Source organism: Rhinopithecus roxellana, chromosome 22 (assembly GCF_007565055.1).
Source record: "Rhinopithecus roxellana isolate Shanxi Qingling chromosome 22, ASM756505v1, whole genome shotgun sequence".
In the NCBI taxonomy this organism is placed as follows: domain Eukaryota; kingdom Metazoa; phylum Chordata; class Mammalia; order Primates; family Cercopithecidae; genus Rhinopithecus; species Rhinopithecus roxellana.
The window spans coordinates 11,238,882-11,253,864 of record NC_044570.1 but is presented as its reverse complement, the minus strand read 5'-3'; positions in this window follow the sequence as shown (position 1 = coordinate 11,253,864).

Here is a 14,983-nt window from a genome sequence, read left to right as displayed (position 1 = left end):
TGTTCCTTTCCATGTTTAGGGCTTCCTTCAGGGTCTCTTGTAAGGCAGGCCTGGTGGTGACAAAATCTCTAAGCATTTGCTTATCTGTAAAGGATTTTATTTCTCCTTCACTGATGAAACTTAGTTTGGCTGGATATGAAATTCTGGGTTTAAAATTCTTTTCTTTAAGAACGTTGAATATTGGCCCCCACTCTCTTCTGGCTTGTAGAGTTTCTGCCGAGAGGTCTGCTGTTAGTCTGATGGGCTTCCCTTTGTGGGTGACCCGACCTTTCTCTCTGGCTGCCCTTAAGATTTTTTCCTTCATTTCAACTTTGGTGAATCTGGCAATGATGTGTCTTGGAGTTGCTCTTCTGGAGGAGTATCTTTGTGGCGTTCTCTGTATTTCCTGAATTTGAATGTTGGCCTGCCCTACTAGGTTGGGGAAGTTCTCCTGGATGATATCCTGAAGAGTGTTTTCCAACTTGGTTCCATTTTCCCCCTCACTTTCAGGCACCCCAATCAGACGTAGATTTGGTCTTTTTACGTAATCCCATACTTCTTGCAGGCTTTGCTCATTTCTTTTTCTTCTTTTTTCTTTTGGTTTCTCTTCTCGCTTCATTTCATTCATTTGATCTTCAATCGCTGATACTCTTTCTTCCAGTTGATCGAGTCGGTTACTGAAGCTTGTGCATTTGTCACGTATTTCTCGTGTCATGGTTTTCATCTCTGTCATTTCGTTTATGATCTTCTCTGCATTAATGAGTCTAGCTGTCAATTCTTCCACTCTTTTTTCAAGATTTTTAGTTTCTTTGCGCTGGGTACGTAATTCCTCCTTTAGCTCTGATAAGTTTGATGGACTGAAGCCTTCTTCTCTCCTCTCGTCAAAGTCATTCTCTGACCAGCTTTGATCTGTTGCTGGTGATGGGCTGCGCTCCTTTGCAGGGGGAGATGCGCTCTTATTTTTTGAATTTCCAGCTTTTCTGCCCTGCTTCTTCCCCATCTTTGTGGTTTTATCTGTCTCTGGTCTTTGATGGTGGTGACGAACTGATGGGGTTTTGGTATAGGTGTCCTTCCTGTTTGATAGTTTTCCTTCTGACAGTCAGAAGGACTCTCTGTTGGTCTGTTGGAGATTGCTTGAGGTCCACTCCAGACCCTGTTTGCCTGGGTATCAGCAGCAGAGGTTGCCGAAGATAGAATATTGCTGAACAGCGTGTGTACCTGTCTGATTCTTCCTTTGGAAGTGTCCTCTCAGGGGTGTACTCCACCCTGTGAGGTGTGGGGTGTCAGACTGCCCCTAGTGGGGGATTTCTCCCAGCTAGGCTACTCAGAGGTCAGGGACACACCTGAGCAGGCAGTCTGTCCGTTCTCAGATCTCAACCTCCGCGTTGGGAGATCCACGGCTCTCCCCAAAGCTGTCAGACAGAGTCGTTCGCGTCTGCACCGGCTCCCGCTACTTCCCCTGTTGGTCTTCAGCTGTGCGCTGTCCCCAGAGGTGGAGACTACAGAGACAGGCAGGCTTCCTTGAGCTGCTGTGAGCTCCACCCAGTTCGAGCTTCCCCGCGGCTTTGTTTACCTACTTAAGCCTCAGCAATGGCGGGCGCCCCTCCCCCAGCCTCGCTGCTGCCTTGCGGATAGATCGCGGCAGACTGCTGTGTTAGCAGTGAGGGAGGCTTCGTGGGCGTGGGACCCTCCCGGCCAGGTGTGGGATATATTCTCCTGGAATGCCTGTATGCTTACAGCGCAGTATTGGGGTGGGAGTTACCCGATTTTCCAGGTGTTGTGTGTCTCAGTTCCCCTGGCTAGGAAAACGGATCCCCTTCCCCCTTGCGCTTCCAGGTGAGGCGATGCCTCGCCCTGCTTCAGCTCTCGCTGGTCAGGCTGCAGCAGCTGACCAGCACCGATTGTCCGGCACTCCCTAGTGAGATGACCCCAGTACCTCAGTTGAAAATGCAGAAATCACCGGTCTTCTGTGTCGCTCGCGCTGGGAGTTGGAGACTGGAGTTGTTCCTATTCGGCCATCTTGCTCCGCCCCCCCCTCCCATTTCCCCTTTCTTTATTTACAAATTTGAATTTCTTTTAAAACCATCATTACATGTTGGGCTCGCTGGGATTTGGTGTTTGCCCTTTGGCACCATCTCCAGCTGACTGTGAAAATGACAAAGGCAAGAACAACAATCAATACATTGCTAGAAACAGAGGTCAGCAAAGTTTTTACAGGGCTCAAAGGGTTCAAAGATGCCAGACTTTGTGCAATAGGAGTCATCAAATCTGCATCAGTTGGCAATGATAACTGATTGTGAAATGTTTCAGAAATGTTCTGTGTAAATTCTTGTATTTCTAGGGAAAGATTATTATGACCAATTAAAAGTCTCTTTGTCTCAGTCCAATTACATGCAGTGCTGTTAAAAGGAACAGGAGTAATACAAAATTGGATAGTATTCCAATCACATTTCAACAAAGCTCAGGTATTCAACACTGTTAGCTGATCTCCCAAACAAGAAACCACTTGCTCCAGATTATCCACTCGTTCAGTCAAATGAGCATCTATGTCTTATTGCTGCTGCCACAACAAATGTGATTCTTTATGCCATTGTTGCACAAATTCTGCATTTTGTATACTCTGGTGTAGAGCTAATCCAGCAACAGCAGCGGTGGAAGCAATTGCTACAAGTCCTATCACCGTGGTCACAACGATTCCAACCATCCTCCGACTGCGGTGGACAAGATTTTGCATAACCTTGTAAATTTGAGTAACCCCAGCAGATTCACTCCAAGTACGTGTTAAGTTTACAGGTAGCCAGGTTTCTTTTCTGGCTCTTAGTATATATAAATTGGAATGAGACTCATTCCAATTATTATTCCACCAAGTAGTATTTATACAACTTAAGAATGTACAATTGTTTGTACAGTTAACTACCCCTGTATTATTATCCTATTTAAAAATTCCTGTCAACAACAAGTAAGGCTTTCTGACACATGCAATAACATATCTAGAACTATTTCAATGCAAAGATATATGGAAGGGATTAGCAATATTAGTAAGATTTAAGGACATGTTTCCCATGAAAGTGAACATTGGTTTACCAGCAGCTAGCAACTTCCAAATATGACTTTGTATTTGTGAAGTATTAGCCAAATGTGGCATAGGGGGTGATAGACCACCATCATGCCAAATAATAGTTACATTGCCATCCACAGAAATGCTGTGATTACCTTTATGCCAATGCAGGTTGACATGACTGAATTTAGTTTGAAAATCTCCATGTACACTCCAATCTGTAACAAGGTATTTACAACTCTTCCCTTTTATTTCTAACAACAATCGTGGCCCACTACCTCTACATCTAGTCCACTCTAGTTGGGAAACACCTCCGGACACATCAGGGAGAGGGCATAAAGATAATATAGTGGGCAGAGTTTCTTTTAGTAATGCAGTATGATTATACTTAAAACTTTGAGCAACAATAATCATAGTAAAGACAGCAATGTGACTATAACTATAACAAACAGCCCAAGCCTCATGAGAAGGATGCAGACAATGTGGACTACTCCCAAGACATATAGGTAACCCTTCAACCCCAAATTGATATGAACTATTTACTGTGCCGGTGTCTAATTCAGGATCCTGGTTTAAAAAAGGTGATGGCATCCAAGCAGTATCATTAGTAAATAGTGGGACTTCTCCATCTCCCCAGGTGACACCTTGATATAAGGGTGGAAAAGGAATATAAGCCCAGTATATAAATTCTCCAGCCATTACCTGACAATTTACTACAGCCAGCATAGCCAGGAATAAAGTCGGTGGGGTTTTGGGCTGCCCAGCTTGATGAACAACCCCTTCAGCTTCCTGAGTAAGCTTTTTCAGTTGACCCCATGTCAGGGGTTTGACACGTCAAGTTCTGAAGGTGAATGTTCTCTGAGCGCTCAGATTCAGCTACTGAAATTTCTTGAGGAACTCTTTGGATCAGCTCCTAGTTACCATGACATTGTTTGAACCACCGAGATGGAAACCACTCGTCTCCGGCGCCTGTACGGACAAGAGCATAGCCTCGGCCCCATTGTAAAACTTTTCCTTTTAAATATTTCCCTTGTAATGAAGGATAATACACCCACAGATTACTGTTTTGTGGCTTTTCTAAAGGCTGTTGAAAATGTTTCACCACTGCAGACTGCTGTAATTGGCACCAATGGTTGAGAAAATTTAAAGTAAAAAGGGCTTTCAGAATTTGATGTTTTGACGAATCTCGCCCATCTCCCCCTTTTTGTTTTAAAAGTTGTAATTTTAGGGTAGCATTGGCTCTTTTAATAATTGCTTGACTTTGTTAAATGGAATATCAGTGGAATGATGAATATGGTATAAAGAGAGGAAGGCAGGCAATTTTCAAGAGCAATAAGTAGGGGCATTATCAGTTTGTAATTTAGCAAGGACTCCCATAACTGCAAAGCAAGTAAGTAAATGAGTAATAACAGAGTTAGCCTTTTCAGAGGGTAATGGCGTAGCCCACTGGAAATGTGACCATGTATCAATAGTATGATGAACATATTTTAAACGACCAAAGGAAGGAACATAAATTACATCCACGTGCCAAATGTGAATTTTTTTTTTTTTTGAATGTCTCAAGGATTAATACCTGGACTTAAAAAAGGTGCAATAATAGGAGCACAAGATGGTCAGGCTCTGACAATAGCTCGGGCTTGATGGCATGTTGTAGAAAATCGCCATTGTAATCCTAAACTATTAGTATGATATAGTTGATGCTCATTCTGAGCCCCTTGGAAGTAAAAGTTACAAATATTACAAGGGGTTTGAGGCCAGTCTTGTAGCAAAAAGTTCTCCTTGCTGTACTGATTCAAATGGATAGTGATAAATTTTTGAATTGTCTGAAGTCCAGTATCTAGCCTTTCCATTGCTTGAAGCATCAGTAAAAAGGTGGGACCTTTAACTGGAAAGTAAGAGATAGTATTATATGTCAGTAAAGAATATTGTTGCAGAAAAGCAAATAATTTATTACTAGGACAGTGCTGAGAAAAAGAACCAGTATACTCAGCACAAGCCACTTGCCAACTCTCATGAGTTTCCAACGGAGAATCAATGTATTGGCAATGTATTGATTAGATAATCAGGTAATAATGTTTATAGGGTCAGCACCAAGCAACTGACAAACTCGATGTCATCCTTTAATAATTAATTCAGCTAATTTATCAATATATGGGTGAATTTTCTTAATGGTTTTATTAGCCAAAAACAGCCACTCTAGAATATTATTATCTTGGTGAAAAACGGCCATTGGCGAATGAAGTGTATGAAAAAGACACAACGAAAGAGAAGATTGGGTGCAATATAATCAAGGAGAGCTTTACTAATTCTATTTTCTACAAATGACATTTTTTTTTTTCTTTTCTGCCACAAGGGATAATTGACAAGAACTATTTAAATCTGAATCTCTTTTTCAGGTAGCAAATAAATGTCGTAATTGTAAGTAGGGATGCCTAAGATGGGGTGAAGCCAATTTATGTCTCCTAACAGTTTTTGAAAATCATTAAGGGTTAAAAGTTGATCTCTTTGAATTTAAACTTTTTGTGGCCAAATATGCTTTTTTGCTAAAAGGTATCCCAAATATTGAATAGAAAATTGAGTCTGTATTTTCTCAGAAGAAATATGTAAATTATGTTGAGTTAATTGTTGTTATAAGACCTGAAAAACTTGATTTTGTAGGACTTCATCAGGAGTTGCTAATAGAATATCATCTATGTAATGGTATATGAACACAGTAGGGAATTGACATCTAACAGGATTTAGGGCTCTATGAACAAACTCTTGACATAAGGTAGGACTATTAAGCATTCACAATCTTAGGGTTGTAACAGGATAGCAAAAAAAAAAAAAAAAAAAAAAAAAATCTTTAAGATCTATAACCATTAATTTCCAGTTTCGTGAGATAAGAGTTGGATTAGGAAGCCCCAGGTTGTAAAGTCCTTATAGGTTGAATACAAGCATTTATAGCTCTAAGATCAGTTAATAAGTGCCATAATTGTCATTTTCCTTTTTTTTTTTTTTTTTTTGACAAGACAAACACAGGGGAATTCCATGCAGAAGTACATGGTTTAATATGCCCCTCGGCCAATTGTTCCTTAACTAAATTCTTTAAAGCCGTAAGTTTTTCTTTAGATAATGGCCACTGTTCCACCCAAATAAGAGTTGTAGTTTTCCACTTCAATTGTAAAGTTTGAGGTTTGTGGACAGTGGCTAAGAGTTTAAAGGATTGTAGCCCATTTTGAACATCATAGTTTTGGCAGCTGAAGAAATATGAGGAATGCTTAAAAAGGCACCAAATTGTTGTAAAAGATCATGGCCCCAAAAGTTAATATTAATGAGAACAATATAAAAGAACACTTTTCCTTGTTATCCTTCAGGTACTACACAGCTCAGAGGCTCAACACTTTGGTATACTATAGAAGCTGTAACTAGGCTGGATAGAGTAACTGATACTTGTTTCTTTTTCCAATGATCAGGCCATCAAGTCAAACATATAATAGATACATCCGCTCCTGTGCTGACTAATCCTTCAAAAAGTATCCTATTAATTTGCAATGAACATAAAGGTTTTTGATCAGAAACTAAAGTTTCCCAGAAAACAGTTTTCCCAGTACTACCAAAACCTCCTTGACAAGACACATCTCTAGATAATAACGGAAAAAAAGGCAATAAAAGCAATTGTGCAATACGTTCCCCTGCCTCTAGGTGCATAAATTGTGAGACTTGTACCATAATAAGGATTTCATCAGTAAAATCAAGATCAATAATTCCTGGGACCACCATTAACCCCTGCATAGCGCTGCTGCTTCTACCTAACAAAAGTCCTACATGTCCCTTTGGCAAAGGACCACACACTCCAGTAGCCAACTTATATATTCCTCCATTAGGAGATAAAGTATAAGGCTAGACAATAGCTAGGTCAGCAGCAGCACTCTGCTTAGTGGCAGCATAAAGCTGAGAAACTAGGGTAGGGTAAGATATCTTTAAGGAAGACTCGAGGTCATTCCTTGATGTTGTAAGCCATTGTCACTGGGTACTGGGGTAGTTCTGCATTGCAGTTGTTGGGGCCCCAAGCCTGTGGGCCCCGGCTCCCATTTCCCGAGAGGGGTGACAATACATTCCCACTTTTATCAGTTTTTGAACGGCATTCATTGGTCCAATGTCGACCCTTGCCACATTGTTTACACATATCAGATGGTAACCTTTTCTCTTTTAGAGCCGAAGAGCCTAATTTTTTCCGGCATTCTTTTTTAAAATGACTGGGTTTCTCACATTGATAGCATATACCTTGTTTAGAATTGCCCTTTAAAGCCTTAGAAAGTGCCCCAGCAAACAATTGAGCATTGTAAATAGCTCCTCCAACACTTGCACAAGCCCGAATGTATTCATCTAAATCAGCTCCACTAGCCTTTAGAGGACGCAGCAATTTTTGGCACTCGGGATTAGCACTCTTAAAAGCCAGAGTATCCAAAAGAATTTTAGCAGCAGGATCTGAACCTACAGTCTTTAATACAGCATCCTGAAGATGGGCTACAAAATCTGGATACAGCTCAGTGGCTCCTTGTAGGATCTTTACAAAAGATAAAGAAGTTTTACCTACTATTTCAATCTTAGTCCATGCTTTTATAAACAAGGCTTTAATCTGAGTGAGAGCAATATTATCTAGGCCTGCCTGAGCATTAAGAGTGGTGTATTGTCCTGAACCCATAAGCTGCTCTTCAGTAGGTCCTGAGGGATTTCGGGTAGCATTTTTTCTAGCTTGTACTCTTGCTTCCTCCCACCGTCAACTTTTTAATTGAAGCCATTGAGAATGATCAAGGACAGCCTGTTCCAATGTTTCCCAGTCAATAGGAATCATCATATGTTCTGAAGAGAAGGAATCGAGAAGGCCAAGAACAAACGGTGACTGAGGTCCATAATCAGAAATTGCAGCTTTCATTTCTTTCAAAAATTTAAATTGTAGGGCTGTAAAAGTGACATTCTGGCCACTGTTTGGGAACTGAGCATTGGGGCCGAAAGCAGCCTGTGTTATTGGGAATAAATTCAATTCCTCGAAATCATCCTTTTCCTTCTATTCCTTCTTTTCTCCTACAGGAAGAAAAGGCACAGAGAAAACCTGACCTGACATAGGCAAAGAGGTTGGAGGTGGAGGCAAACAGAAATCTTTTTCAAGGTAACAGGGAAGGCTCGTGGCAGAGAGATAGGAGAAACAAGAGCAACGGCACCTTGCAATTTTAACAACTGTTGTAACGTCTCTACAATACGCTGCAAATCAGAATTTCCTTCAGATGAAGGAGGCATTAACTCTTCTTCCAATTCCTTGTCCTCAGCAACTGGGGCATAAATATGTTTCTCTCTAGGATCATTCCTCTCTAAAGCTACAGATGCCTCACCCCCTGTGGCAGTATCACCACACTCTGAGTCAGTTTCAAGTAACTCTAATGCCTGAGTAATGGAACTACACAAAGTCCACAAAGTCAGAGGCATCGTTTGCCCCTGCTGATGAGCTCGACACAGGACTTTAACCACTTGTAACCATTCTTTTCAATTTAATTTCACTTTGGTTTGATATTGAAACCAATAACAATGTTGTTCAACATGGGCAAACAATCGCTTCAAAGTCTTATGTTCCTTAACTAAATTCTACTCCTATAGACATCAACAGTCCCTGGAGTAACCGCAAATATTCCGAGGCCAGAGAGATGAAATTCTCCATAATTTTCCCGTGGGTCCCCCTTATTTATTTACCTGCCCACGGTCTCCCTGTGCCTGCCCGGGGTGTTCCCCCTCCAGTTCCTTGCTCTCCTGGAGCCATGGACCCTGCTGGCTGTGTGAGATGTAGAGGTCCATGTGTTTCCTAAACAAATGAATGAACACACAAGACAACACAAGACGAGATAAACATGGCGGCTGCCCCGAACGACACGCTCTGCTTTATTTTATACAGTCGTTTGTGGAATGTTACCAAGTCACATGACACATTGTTGTTTTTCTGACCTTTCCCTGACTTTCTGGATTTTCAAGATGTTTACACATAAATAAGGCCCAGGGTCTGCTGTTTGCAGCTGGCTCCTATCGGGAACACCCTGCTTTGTTTACAAGAGCAGGACTTATCAGGAACATTTCATTTGCAAGCACGTAGTCCTCTCCACTTATCCATTTGATGTCTCAGATAAACAATTTTAAGGTGTATTTCACAGGCTTTTCAGAAGGTCCCTGACAAGATTGAATATGTGCTTTTCTGGAGGTGGATGAGTTGATGAAGCATCCTTGTACTAGGTGTTCTCTATTTAATTTCCTTTGTTCTAGGCTCCTTCTTCCTGGAACTACATTCATACCTAATATATCCACACAGAAGCTTTTCCCACCACTGTTAAGGGAAGCCTAGGTAAGACAATAATCACATTATTTGTTTATTTTTCTTCCTCATTAGCTTGCATGTTTCTCTTGTAGATGAAGCTTTTAACTCACATATCTTTGCAGCCCCTCACAACTACCATAAAACTTGGAATAAAATAGGCACTCAAAAATTATTTTCTGATTCGGTGAATGGATTTCAGGGTCCCACTTCTCCAAGAAGTTTGCTTCTGATATATCTAGTTTTTTTCCAGTGCTAACATGCTTCACCTGCCCTTTTCCAGCTTTTTTCTATGGCACAGTGAAGCACTTAAGTCCTGTTCACTGCGACATTTAAGCACTTAATTCTTATTCATGACTGTGTTTCAGTCTCAACTTGTCTATCCATTTTACAGACAATCTCCTGAAGACAGAAATTCATAAAACTCATTTTAAGTGAGAAAACATATGATTTCTTGGTTAACAGTAAAAGATACCTAAGCGGCAATGATTATTGTGATGAAGATGGTGATGATAGTGATGGCAATGAAGATGACTGTGATGATGATGATGGTGATTGTCATGGTGATCATGGTGATGGTGATAATGATGATGATATTGGCAATAGTGATAATGATGGTGATGATAGTGATGATGGTGATGATTGTGATGATAATCATGGTGATGGTGAAGTTGGTGACAGGGATGATAATGATGAAGATGATGGTAATGATGATAGTGATGATGGTAGTGGCAATGAGGGTAATGATGATTGTGATGGCGATGGCAATATTGGCAATGATGACTGTGATGATGATGATACTGATGGTGGTAATGGTGATGATGGTGATGGGGATGATGGTAATTATGATGGCAATAAAGACAGTGATGATGACAGTAATAACAATGTAATGACCAATAAGCAGCCATACTATATTCTTTATAAAAGCTGAGTTCAGATATTAGCACACTTGCATGGTTAATTTTTTACCTGAGGGTGGGTCACATTGGAAGGTATATCTCTATGCAAGGCATAGATATGCCGTTCAACATATCATCATGCTCAATTCCAATTTCTGAACTTCTATAGCAACAATAGCTGTATTGTTTCATCATCAGATATTATCCTAGTTGGAATAGATATATACCATAGGATAGCAATCGAAACATTTTCATTTACATCTCAAACTGGCTTATCAAAGGAGATTCTAGAACTTTTAATAAATCTTGTCATTAACAAGGAGGCATTATGCTAATCTAAATAACTCAGGCAGAGGAAGACAAATACCACGTGATCTCACTGACACGTGAAATTTTAAAAGTTGACCACATGGAAGCAGAAGGTAGAACAATAGTTACCAGGATTGGGGTGTGGAAAAATTGGGGAGATGTACTGTACAAACAAACAGTACAAACTTTTAGTTATTATAAAGGATGAAGAGGTTCTGGAGAACCAGCGAACAGTATGGTGATGATAGCTATCAATACTGTATCATATACTTGAAATTACCAAAAGAGTAGATCTTAAGTGTCCTGACTAAACACACACAAACACACACACATGCTAACTACATGAGGTAATAGATTTGTCAACTAACATTATTGTGGAAATATTTCAAAACATGTAAAAATAGCAAAGCATAAAATTATGCAACTAAAATGTATATGGTTTGTAAAACTCTATCTATAATACTGTGTCCGTATTTTGCTACACTCTGTTCTAAATTTTTTTTATTTTCATAATTTTTTATTATTATATTTTATGATCTAGGGTACACAACATGCAGGTTCGATGCATATGTATAAATGTGCCATGTTGCTGTGCTGCACCCATTAACTCATCATTTACATTAGGTATATCTCTTACTGTTATCCCTCCCCCCTCCCCCCACCCTACAGCAGGCCCTGGTGTATGATGTTCCCCTTCCTGTGTCCAAGTGTCCTCATTGTTCAATTCCCACCTACGAGTGAGAACATGCAGTGTTTGCTTTTCTGTCCTTGCAATAGTTTGCTGAGAATGATGGTTTCCACCTGCATCCATGTTCCCACAAAGGACACAAACTCATCCTTTTTTATGACTGCATAGTATTCCACAGTGTAAATATGCCACATTTTCTTAATCCAATCTGTTGTTGATGGATATTTGGGTTGATCCCAAGTCTTTGTTATTGTGAAGAGTGCCACAATAAACATACATTTGCATGTGTCTTTTTAATAGCAGGATTTATAATCCTTTGGGTTATATACCCACTAATGGGATGGCTGGGTTAAATGGTATTTCTAGTTCTAGATCCTTGAGAAATTGTCACACTGTCTTCCACAATGGTTGAACAAATTTACAGTCCCACTAACAGTGTAAAAGTGTTCATATTTCTCCACATCCTTTCCAGCACCTGTGTTTCCTGCCTTTTTAATGATTGCCATTCTAATTAGTGTGAGATGGTATCTCATTGTGGTTTTGATTTGCATTTCTCTGATGGCTAGTGATAATGGGTATTTTTTCATGTGTCTGTTGGCTGCTCCACGTCCTTTCCAACACCTGTTGTTTCCTGATTTTTTTAATGATTGCCATTCTAACTGGTGTGAGATGGTGTCTCATTGTGGTTTTGATTTGCATTTCTCTGATCTAGATGTAATGATGAGCATTTTTTCATGTGTCTGTAGACTGTATGAATGTCATCTTTTGAGAAGTGTTTGTTCATGTGTTTTGCCTACTTTTTGATGGGGTCATTTGTTTTTTTCTTGTAAATTTCATTGAGTTCTTTATAGGTTCTGGATATTAGTCCATTGTCAGATGAGTAGATTGCAAAAATTTTCTCCCATTCTATAGGTTGCCTGTTCACTCTAATGGTAGTTTCTTTTTCTGGGGAGGAGCTCTTTAGTTTAATTAGATCCTGTTTGTCAATTTTGGCTTCTGTTGCCATTGTTTTTGGTGTTTTAGACATGAAGTCCTTGCCCATGCCTATGTCCTGAATGGTATTACCTAGGTTTTCTTTTATGGTTTTAGTGGTTTTAGGTGTAATATTTAAGTCTCTAATTCATCTTGAATTAATTTTTGCATAAAGAGTAAGGAAAGAAACCAGTTTCAGCTTTCTACTTATGACTAGCCAATTTTCCCAGCACCATTTATTAAATAGGGAATCCTTTCCCCATTTCTTGTTTTTGTCAGGTTTGTCAAAGATCAGATGGCTGTAGATGTGTGGTATTATTTCTGAGGGCTCTGTTCTGTTCCATTGGTCTACATCTCTGTTTTTGTACCAGTGCCATGCTGTTTTGGTTACTGTAGCCCTATATTATGCTTTGAAGTCAGGTAGCGTGATGCCTCCAGCTTTATTCTTTTGGCTTAGGATTGTCCTGGGAATGCAAGCTCTTTTTTAGTTCCAACAGACACATGAAAAAATGCTCATCATCACTCGCCATCAGAGAAATGCAAATCAAAACCACGATGAGATACCATCTCACACCAGTTAGAATGGCAATCATTAAAAAATCAGGAAACAACAGTTTTTGGAGAGGATGTGGAGAAATAGGAACACTTTTACACTGTTGGTGGGATTGTAAACTAGTTCAAACATTATGGAAAACAGTATGGCAATTCCTCAAGGATCTAGAACTAGATGTACCATATGACCCAGCCATCCCACTACTGGGTATATACCCAAAGGATTATAAATTATTCTACTACAAAGACACATGCACACGTATGTTTATTGCGGCACTATTCACAACAGCAAAGACTTGGAATCAACCCAAATGTCCATCTGTGACAGACTGGATTAAGAAAATGTGGCACATATACACCATGGAATACTATGCAGCCATAAAAAACGATGAGTTTGCATCCTTTGTAGGGACATGGATGCAGCTGGAAACCATCATTCTTAGCAAACTATCACAAGAAGAGAAAACCAAACACTGCATGTTCTCACTCATAGGTGGGAACTGAACAATGAGATCACTTGGACTTGGGAAGGGGAACATCACACACTGGGGCCTATCATGGGGAGGGGGGAGGGGGAACAGAATGCATTGGGGAGTTATACCTGATATAAATGATGAATTGATGGGTGCTGACGAATTGATGGGTGCAGCACACCAACATGGCACAAATATACATATGTAGCAAACCTGCACGTTATGCACATGTACCCTAGAACTTAAAGTATAATAATAAAAAAAAAAAAAAGATTTTTTTCCAATTCTGTGAAGAAAGTCATTGGTAGCTTAATGGGTATGGCATTGAATCTGTAATTTATCTTGACAGTATGGCAATTTTTATGATGTTGATTATTCCTGTCCATGAGCATGGAATGTTCTTCCATTTGTTTGTGTCCTCTTTTATTTCACTGAGTGGTGGTTTGTAGTTCTCCTTGAAGAGGTCCTTCACATCCCTTGTAAGTTGGATTCCTAGGTATTTTATTCTCTTTGTAGCAACTGTGAATGGGAGTACATTCATGATTTGGCTGCTCTTTGTCTGCTATTGGTGTATAAGAATGCTTGTGATTTTTGCACATTGATTTTGTATCCTGAGACTTTGTTGAAGTTGCTTATCAGCTTATGGAGATTTTGGGCTGAGACAATGGGGTTTTCTAAATGTACAATCACGTCATCTACAAACACAGACAATTTGACTTCCCTTTTCCTAATTGAATATGCTTTATTTATTTCTCTAACCTGATTGCCCTAGCCACAACTTCCAATACTATGTCGAATAGGAGTGGTAAGAGAGGGAATCCCTCTGATCTTTGATTAAAAAAGCAGTTCCCAGATTCATTGATCTTTTGATGGGATTTTTGTTTCTCTATGTCCTTCAGTTCTGCTCTAATGTTAGTTATTTTTTGCTTTCTGCTAGCTTTTGAAGGTGTTTGCTCTTGCTTCTCTAGTTCTTTTAATTGGATGTTAAGGTGTCAATTTTAGCTGTTTCCTGTTTTCTCTTGTGGACATTTAGTGCTATAAATTTCCTTCTACACACTGATTTAAATATGTCCCTGAGATTCTGTTATGTTGTATCCTTTTTCTCATTGGTTTCAAAGAACATCTTCATTTGTGCCGTCATTTTGTTGTGTATCCAGTAGTCATGCAGGAGCCGGTTGTTCAGTTTCTATGCAGTTGAGCAGTTTTGATTGAGTTTCTTAATCCTGAGTTCTAGTTTGATTGCACTGTGGTCTGAGAGATTGTTTGTTATGATTTATTTTCTTTTCTACTTGCTGAGGAGTGCTTTACTTCCAACTATGTGGTCAATTTTGAAATAAGTGTAATGTGGTGCTGATAAGAAAGTATATTCTGTTGATTTGGGGTGGAGAGTTCTGTCAATGTCTAGTAGATCTGTTTAGTGCAGAGTTAAGTTCAATTCCTTCAATTCTAGGATATCCTTGTTAACTTTCTGTCTCGTTGATCTGTCTAATGTTGACAGTGGGGTGTTAAATCTCCCATTATTACTGTGTGGGAGTCTAAATCTCTATGTAAGTCTCTACGGACTTGCTTTATGAATCTAGGTGTTCCTGTATTGGATGCACATATATTTAGGATCATTAGCTCTTCTTGTTGAATTGATCCCTTTACCATTATGTAATGGCCTTTTTTGTGTCTTTTGATCTTTGTTGGTTTAAAGTCTCTTTTATTAGAGACTAG